Raw genomic sequence first — 9,783 nt, forward strand, 5'->3', positions numbered from 1 at the left:
GCACAGCTAAGCTGGAAGTGGCATTTGCAGCTCGCAATAGTGCAGAGTTATCTCAAAGAAAGGGGCCACGGTGTTTCTGTATCTCTATTATGTTGGTGCGGCTTCGGAACTTTTAAATATCTTGATATATCTGGAGAACTACGCATCTGATCAAAAAATATCATAGAACATAAAAAGTAGGAAACTTAATTCCCTACAAAAAAGGTCTCTTAACATTTTGCCATAGCTCGCTTCGTTTCCGAGATATTTGCAGATTTATCTCAAGGGAAGGGGCCTGACGGACATATTTCGAGATATTTCTTCTTCTTGTTGTTCTTCTTCTGCACAGCTAAGCTGGAAGTGGCATTTGCGGCTCGCACTAGTGCAGAGTTATCTCAAAGAAAGGGGCCACGGTGTTTCTGTATCTCTATTATGTTGGTGCGGCTTTGGAACTTTTAAATACCTCGATATATCTCGAAAACTACGCTTCTGATCAAAAAATATCATAGAACATAAATTGTAGGAAACATAATTCTCTACAAAAAAGGTCTCTTAACATTTTGCCATAGCTCGCTTGGTTTCCGAGATATTTGCAGATTCAGCTCAAAGGAACTGGCCTGACGGACATATTTCGAGATATTTCTTCTTCTTGTTGTTCTTCCCCTGCACAGCTAAGCTGGAAGTGGCATTTGCAGCTCGCAATAGTGCAGAGTTATCTCAAAGAAAGGGGCCACGGTGTTTCTGTATCTCTATTATGTTGGTGCGGCTTCGGAACTTTTAAATATCTTGATATATCTCGAGAACTACGCATCTGATCAAAAAATATCATAGAACATAAAAAGTAGGAAACTTAATTCTCTACAAAAAAGGTCTCTTAACATTTTGCCATAGCTCGCTTCGTTTCCGAGATATTTGCAGATTTATCTCAAGGGAAGGGGCCTGACGGACATATTTCGAGATATTTCTTCTTCTTGTTGTTCTTCTTCTGCACAGCTAAGCTGGAAGTGGCACTTGCGGCTCGCACTAGTGCAGAGTTATCTCAAAGAAAGGGGCCACGGTGTTTCTGTATCTCTATTATGTTGGTGCGGCTTTGGAACTTTTAAATATCTCGATATATCTCGAAAACTACGCTTCTGATCAAAAAATATCATAGAACATAAATTGTAGGAAACATAATTCTCTACAAAAAAGGTCTCTTAACATTTTGCCATAGCTCGCTTCGTTTCCGAGATATTTGCAGATATATCTCAAGGGAAGGGGCCTGACGGACATATTTCGAGATATGTCTTCTTCTTGTTGTTCTTCTTCTGCACAGCTAAGCTGGAAGTGGCACTTGCGGCTCGCACTAGTGCAGAGTTATCTCAAAGAAAGGGGCCACGGTGTTTCTGTATCTCTATTATGTTGGTGCGGCTTTGGAACTTTTAAATATCTCGATATATCTCGAAAACTACGCTTCTGATCAAAAAATATCATAGAACATAAATTGTAGGAAACATAATTCTCTACAAAAAAGGTCTCTTAACATTTTGCCATAGCTCGCTTCGTTTCCGAGATATTTGCAGATATATCTCAAGGGAAGGGGCCTGACGGACATATTTCGAGATATGTCTTCTTCTTGTTGTTCTTCTTCTGCACAGCTAAGCTGGAAGTGGCATTTACAGCTCGCAATAGTGCAGAGTTATCTCAAAGAAAGGGGCCACGGTGTTTCTGTATCTCTATTATGTTGGTGCGGCTTCGGAACTTTTAAATATCTTGATATATCTCGAGAACTACGCATCTGATCAAAAAATATCATAGAACATAAAAAGTAGGAAACTTAATTCTCTACAAAAAAGGTCTCTTAACATTTTGCCATAGCTCGCTTCGTTTCCGAGATATTTGCAGATTTATCTCAAGGGAAGGGGCCTGACGGACATATTTCGAGATATTTCTTCTTCTTGTTGTTCTTCTTCTGCACAGCTAAGCTGGAAGTGGCATTTGCGGCTCGCACTAGTGCAGAGTTATCTCAAAGAAAGGGGCCACGGTGTTTCTGTATCCCTATTATGTTGGTGCGGCTTCGGAACTTTTAAATATCTCGATATATCTCGAAAACTACGCTTCTGATCAAAAAATATCATAGAACATAAATTGTAGGAAACATAATTCTCTACAAAAAACGTCTCTTAACATTTTGCCATAGCTCGCTTCCTTTCCGAGATATTTGCAGATTCAGCTCAAAGGAACTGGCCTGACGGACATATTTCGAGATATTTCTTCTTCTTGTTGTTCTTCCCCTGCACAGCTAAGCTGGAAGTGGCATTTGCAGCTGGCAATAGTGCAGCGTTATCTCAAAGAAAGGGGCCACGGTGTTTCTGTATCTCTATTATGTTGGTGCGGCTTCGGAACTTTTAAATATCTTGATATATCTCGAGAACTACGCATCTGATCAAAAAATATCATAGAACATAAAAAGTAGGAAACATAATTCTCTACAAAAAACGTCTCTTAACATTTTGCCATAGCTCGCTTCCTTTCCGAGATATTTGCAGATTCAGCTCAAAGGAACTGGCCTGACGGACATATTTCGAGATATTTCTTCTTCTTGTTGTTCTTCCCCTGCACAGCTAAGCTGGAAGTGGCATTTGCAGCTGGCAATAGTGCAGAGTTATCTCAAAGAAAGGGGCCACGGTGTTTCTGTATCTCTATTATGTTGGTGCGGCTTCGGAACTTTTAAATATCTTGATATATCTCGAGAACTACGCATCTGATCAAAAAATATCATAGAACATAAAAAGTAGGAAACTTAATTCTCTACAAAAAAGGTCTCTTAACATTTTGCCATAGCTCGCTTCGTTTCCGAGATATTTGCAGATTTATCTCAAGGGAAGGGGCCTGACGGACATATTTCGAGATATTTCTTCTTCTTGTTGTTCTTCTTCTGCACAGCTAAGCTGGAAGTGGCACTTGCGGCTCGCACTAGTGCAGAGTTATCTCAAAGAAAGGGGCCACGGTGTTTCTGTATCTCTATTATGTTGGTGCGGCTTTGGAACTTTTAAATATCTCGATATATCTCGAGAACTACGCTTCTGATCAAAAAATATCATAGAACATAAATTGTAGGAAACATAATTCTCTACAAAAAAGGTCTCTCAACATTTTGCCATAGCTCGCTTCGTTTCCGAGATATTTGCAGATATATCTCAAGGGAAGGGGCCTGACGGACATATTTCGAGATATGTCTTCTTCTTGTTGTTCTTCTTCTGCACAGCTAAGCTGGAAGTGGCACTTGCGGCTCGCACTAGTGCAGAGTTATCTCAAAGAAAGGGGCCACGGTGTTTCTGTATCTCTATTATGTTGGTGCGGCTTTGGAACTTTTAAATATCTCGATATATCTCGAAAACTACGCTTCTGATCAAAAAATATCATAGAACATGAATTGTAGGAAACATAATTCTCTACAAAAAAGGTCTCTTAACATTTTGCCATAGCTCGCTTCGTTTCCGAGATATTTGCAGATATATCTCAAGGGAAGGGGCCTGACGGACATATTTCGAGATATGTCTTCTTCTTGTTGTTCTTCTTCTGCACAGCTAAGCTGGAAGTGGCATTTACAGCTCGCAATAGTGCAGAGTTATCTCAAAGAAAGGGGCCACGGTGTTTCTGTATCTCTATTATGTTGGTGCGGCTTCGGAACTTTTAAATATCTTGATATATCTCGAGAACTACGCATCTGATCAAAAAATATCATAGAACATAAAAAGTAGGAAACTTAATTCTCTACAAAAAAGGTCTCTTAACATTTTGCCATAGCTCGCTTCGTTTCCGAGATATTTGCAGATTTATCTCAAGGGAAGGGGCCTGACGGACATATTTCGAGATATTTCTTCTTCTTGTTGTTCTTCTTCTGCACAGCTAAGCTGGAAGTGGCATTTGCGGCTCGCACTAGTGCAGAGTTATCTCAAAGAAAGGGGCCACGGTGTTTCTGTATCCCTATTATGTTGGTGCGGCTTCGGAACTTTTAAATATCTCGATATATCTCGAAAACTACGCTTCTGATCAAAAAATATCATAGAACATAAATTGTAGGAAACATAATTCTCTACAAAAAACGTCTCTTAACATTTTGCCATAGCTCGCTTCCTTTCCGAGATATTTGCAGATTCAGCTCAAAGGAACTGGCCTGACGGACATATTTCGAGATATTTCTTCTTCTTGTTGTTCTTCCCCTGCACAGCTAAGCTGGAAGTGGCATTTGCAGCTGGCAATAGTGCAGAGTTATCTCAAAGAAAGGGGCCACGGTGTTTCTGTATCTCTATTATGTTGGTGCGGCTTCGGAACTTTTAAATATCTCGATATATCTCGAAAACTACGCATCTGATCAAAAAATATCATAGAACATAAAAAGTAGGAAACTTAATTCTCTACAAAAAAGGTCTCTTAACATTTTGCCATAGCTCGCTTCGTTTCCGAGATATTTGCAGATTTATCTCAAGGGAAGGGGCCTGACGGACATATTTCGAGATATTTCTTCTTCTTGTTGTTCTTCTTCTGCACAGCTAAGCTGGAAGTGGCATTTGCGGCTCGCACTAGTGCAGAGTTATCTCAAAGAAAGGGGCCACGGTGTTTCTGTATCTCTATTATGTTGGTGCGGCTTTGGAACTTTTAAATATCTCGATATATCTCGAAAACTACGCTTCTGATCAAAAAATATCATAGAACATAAATTGTAGGAAACATAATTCTCTACAAAAAAGGTCTCTTAACATTTTGCCATAGCTCGCTTCGTTTCCGAGATATTTGCAGATTCAGCTCAAAGGAACTGGCCTGACGGACATATTTCGAGATATTTCTTCTTCTTGTTGTTCTTCCCCTGCACAGCTAAGCTGGAAGTGGCATTTGCAGCTCGCAATAGTGCAGAGTTATCTCAAAGAAAGGGGCCACGGTGTTTCTGTATCTCTATTATGTTGGTGCGGCTTCGGAACTTTTAAATATCTTGATATATCTCGAGAACTACGCATCTGATCAAAAAATATCATAGAACATAAAAAGTAGGAAACTTAATTCTCTACAAAAAAGGTCTCTTAACATTTTGCCATAGCTCGCTTCGTTTCCGAGATATTTGCAGATTTATCTCAAGGGAAGGGGCCTGACGGACATATTTCGAGATATTTCTTCTTCTTGTTGTTCTTCTTCTGCACAGCTAAACTGGAAGTGGCATTTCCAGCTCGCAATAGTGCAGAGTTATCTCAAAGAGAGGGGCCACGGTGTTTCTGTATCTCTATTATGTTGGTGCGGCTTCGGAACTTTTAAATATCTTGATATATCTCGAGAACTACGCATCTGATCAAAAAATATCATAGAACATAAAAAGTAGGAAACTTAATTCTCTACAAAAAAGGTCTCTTAACATTTTGCCATAGCTCGCTTCGTTTCCGAGATATTTGCAGATTTATCTCAAGGGAAGGGGCCTGACGGACATATTTCGAGATATTTCTTCTTCTTGTTGTACTTCTTCTGCACAGCTAAGCTGGAAGTGGCATTTGCGGCTCGCACTAGTGCAGAGTTATCTCAAAGAAAGGGGCCACGGTGTTTCTGTATCCCTATTATGTTGGTGCGGCTTCGGAACTTTTAAATATCTCGATATATCTCGAAAACTACGCTTCTGATCAAACAATATCATAGAACATGAATTGTAGGAAACATAATTCTCTACAAAAAACGTCTCTTAACATTTTGCCATAGCTCGCTTCGTTTCCGAGATATTTGCAGATTCAGCTCAAAGGAACTGGCCCGACGGACATATTTCGAGATATTTCTTCTTCTTGTTGTTCTTCCTCTGCACAGCTAAGCTGGAAGTGGCATTTGCAGCTCGCAATAGTGCAGAGTTATCTCAAAGAAAGGGGCCACGGTGTTTCTGTATCTCTATTATGTTGGTGCGGCTTCGGAACTTTTAAATATCTTGATATATCTCGAGAACTACGCATCTGATCAAAAAATATCATAGAACATAAAAAGTAGGAAACTTAATTCTCTACAAAAAAGGTCTCTTAACATTTTACCATAGCTCGCTTCGTTTCCGAGATATTTGCAGATTTATCTCAAGGGAAGGGGCCTGACGGACATATTTCGAGATATTTCTTCTTCTTGTTGTTCTTCTTCTGCACAGCTAAGCTGGAAGTGGCATTTGCGGCTCGCACTAGTGCAGAGTTATCTCAAAGAAAGGGGCCACGGTGTTTCTGTATCTCTATTATGTTGGTGCGGCTTCGGAACTTTTAAATGTCTCGATATATCTCGAAAACTACGCTTCTGATCAAAAAATATCATAGAACATAAATTGTAGGAAACATAATTCTCTACAAAAAAGGTCTCTTACCATTTTGCCACAGCTCGCTTCGTTTCCGAGATATTTGCAGATATATCTCAAGGGAAGGGGCCTGACGGACATATTTCGAGATATTTCTTCTTCTTGTTGTTCTTCTCCTGCACAGCTAAGCTGGAAGTGGCATTTACAGCTCGCAATACTGCAGAGTTATCTCAAAGAAAGGGGCCACGGTGTTTCTGTATCTCTATTATGTTGGTGCGGCTTCGGAACTTTTAAATATCTTGATATATCTCGAGAACTACGCATCTGATCAAAAAATATCATAGAACATAAAAAGTAGGAAACTTAATTCTCTACAAAAAAGGTCTCTTAACATTTTGCCATAGCTCGCTTCGTTTCCGAGATATTTGCAGATTTATATCAAGGGAAGGGGCCTGACGGACATATTTCGAGATATTTCTTCTTCTTGTTGTTCTTCTTCTGCACAGCTAAGCTGGAAGTGGCATTTGCGGCCCGCACTAGTGCAGAGTTATCTCAAAGAAAGGGGCCACGGTGTTTCTGTATCCCTATTATGTTGGTGCGGCTTCGGAACTTTTAAATATCTCGATATATCTCGAAAACTACGCTTCTGATCAAAAAATATCATAGAACATAAATTGTAGGAAACATAATTCTCTACAAAAAACGTCTCTTAACATTTTGCCATAGCTCGCTTCCTTTCCGAGATATTTGCAGATTCAGCTCAAAGGAACTGGCCTGACGGACATATTTCGAGATATTTCTTCTTCTTGTTGTTCTTCCCCTGCACAGCTAAGCTGGAAGTGGCATTTGCAGCTGGCAATAGTGCAGAGTTATCTCAAAGAAAGGGGCCACGGTGTTTCTGTATCTCTATTATGTTGGTGCGGCTTTGGAACTTTTAAATATCTCGATATATCTCGAGAACTACGCTTCTGATCAAAAAATATCATAGAACATAAATTGTAGGAAACATAATTCTCTACAAAAAAGGTCTCTCAACATTTTGCCATAGCTCGCTTCGTTTCCGAGATATTTGCAGATATATCTCAAGGGAAGGGGCCTGACGGACATATTTCGAGATATGTCTTCTTCTTGTTGTTCTTCTTCTGCACAGCTAAGCTGGAAGTGGCACTTGCGGCTCGCACTAGTGCAGAGTTATCTCAAAGAAAGGGGCCACGGTGTTTCTGTATCTCTATTATGTTGGTGCGGCTTTGGAACTTTTAAATATCTCGATATATCTCGAAAACTACGCTTCTGATCAAAAAATATCATAGAACATGAATTGTAGGAAACATAATTCTCTACAAAAAAGGTCTCTTAACATTTTGCCATAGCTCGCTTCGTTTCCGAGATATTTGCAGATATATCTCAAGGGAAGGGGCCTGACGGACATATTTCGAGATATGTCTTCTTCTTGTTGTTCTTCTTCTGCACAGCTAAGCTGGAAGTGGCATTTACAGCTCGCAATAGTGCAGAGTTATCTCAAAGAAAGGGGCCACGGTGTTTCTGTATCTCTATTATGTTGGTGCGGCTTCGGAACTTTTAAATATCTTGATATATCTCGAGAACTACGCATCTGATCAAAAAATATCATAGAACATAAAAAGTAGGAAACTTAATTCTCTACAAAAAAGGTCTCTTAACATTTTGCCATAGCTCGCTTCGTTTCCGAGATATTTGCAGATTTATCTCAAGGGAAGGGGCCTGACGGACATATTTCGAGATATTTCTTCTTCTTGTTGTTCTTCTTCTGCACAGCTAAGCTGGAAGTGGCATTTGCGGCTCGCACTAGTGCAGAGTTATCTCAAAGAAAGGGGCCACGGTGTTTCTGTATCCCTATTATGTTGGTGCGGCTTCGGAACTTTTAAATATCTCGATATATCTCGAAAACTACGCTTCTGATAAAAAAATATCATAGAACATAAATTGTAGGAAACATAATTCTCTACAAAAAACGTCTCTTAACATTTTGCCATAGCTCGCTTCCTTTCCGAGATATTTGCAGATTCAGCTCAAAGGAACTGGCCTGACGGACATATTTCGAGATATTTCTTCTTCTTGTTGTTCTTCCCCTGCACAGCTAAGCTGGAAGTGGCATTTGCAGCTGGCAATAGTGCAGAGTTATCTCAAAGAAAGGGGCCACGGTGTTTCTGTATCTCTATTATGTTGGTGCGGCTTCGGAACTTTTAAATATCTCGATATATCTCGAAAACTACGCATCTGATCAAAAAATATCATAGAACATAAAAAGTAGGAAACTTAATTCTCTACAAAAAAGGTCTCTTAACATTTTGCCATAGCTCGCTTCGTTTCCGAGATATTTGCAGATTTATCTCAAGGGAAGGGGCCTGACGGACATATTTCGAGATATTTCTTCTTCTTGTTGTTCTTCTTCTGCACAGCTAAGCTGGAAGTGGCATTTGCGGCTCGCACTAGTGCAGAGTTATCTCAAAGAAAGGGGCCACGGTGTTTCTGTATCTCTATTATGTTGGTGCGGCTTTGGAACTTTTAAATATCTCGATATATCTCGAAAACTACGCTTCTGATCAAAAAATATCATAGAACATAAATTGTAGGAAACATAATTCTCTACAAAAAAGGTCTCTTAACATTTTGCCATAGCTCGCTTCGTTTCCGAGATATTTGCAGATTCAGCTCAAAGGAACTGGCCTGACGGACATATTTCGAGATATTTCTTCTTCTTGTTGTTCTTCCCCTGCACAGCTAAGCTGGAAGTGGCATTTGCAGCTCGCAATAGTGCAGAGTTATCTCAAAGAAAGGGGCCACGGTGTTTCTGTATCTCTATTATGTTGGTGCGGCTTCGGAACTTTTAAATATCTTGATATATCTCGAGAACTACGCATCTGATCAAAAAATATCATAGAACATAAAAAGTAGGAAACTTAATTCTCTACAAAAAAGGTCTCTTAACATTTTGCCATAGCTCGCTTCGTTTCCGAGATATTTGCAGATTTATCTCAAGGGAAGGGGCCTGACGGACATATTTCGAGATATTTCTTCTTCTTGTTGTTCTTCTTCTGCACAGCTAAACTGGAAGTGGCATTTCCAGCTCGCAATAGTGCAGAGTTATCTCAAAGAGAGGGGCCACGGTGTTTCTGTATCTCTATTATGTTGGTGCGGCTTCGGAACTTTTAAATATCTTGATATATCTCGAGAACTACGCATCTGATCAAAAAATATCATAGAACATAAAAAGTAGGAAACTTAATTCTCTACAAAAAAGGTCTCTTAACATTTTGCCATAGCTCGCTTCGTTTCCGAGATATTTGCAGATTTATCTCAAGGGAAGGGGCCTGACGGACATATTTCGAGATATTTCTTCTTCTTGTTGTACTTCTTCTGCACAGCTAAGCTGGAAGTGGCATTTGCGGCTCGCACTAGTGCAGAGTTATCTCAAAGAAAGGGGCCACGGTGTTTCTGTATCCCTATTATGTTGGTGCGGCTTCGGAACTTTTAAATATCTC

This window comes from Osmia lignaria, unplaced genomic scaffold (genome assembly GCF_051020975.1).
Source record: "Osmia lignaria lignaria isolate PbOS001 unplaced genomic scaffold, iyOsmLign1 scaffold0001, whole genome shotgun sequence".
Taxonomy (NCBI): Eukaryota; Metazoa; Arthropoda; class Insecta; order Hymenoptera; family Megachilidae; genus Osmia; species Osmia lignaria.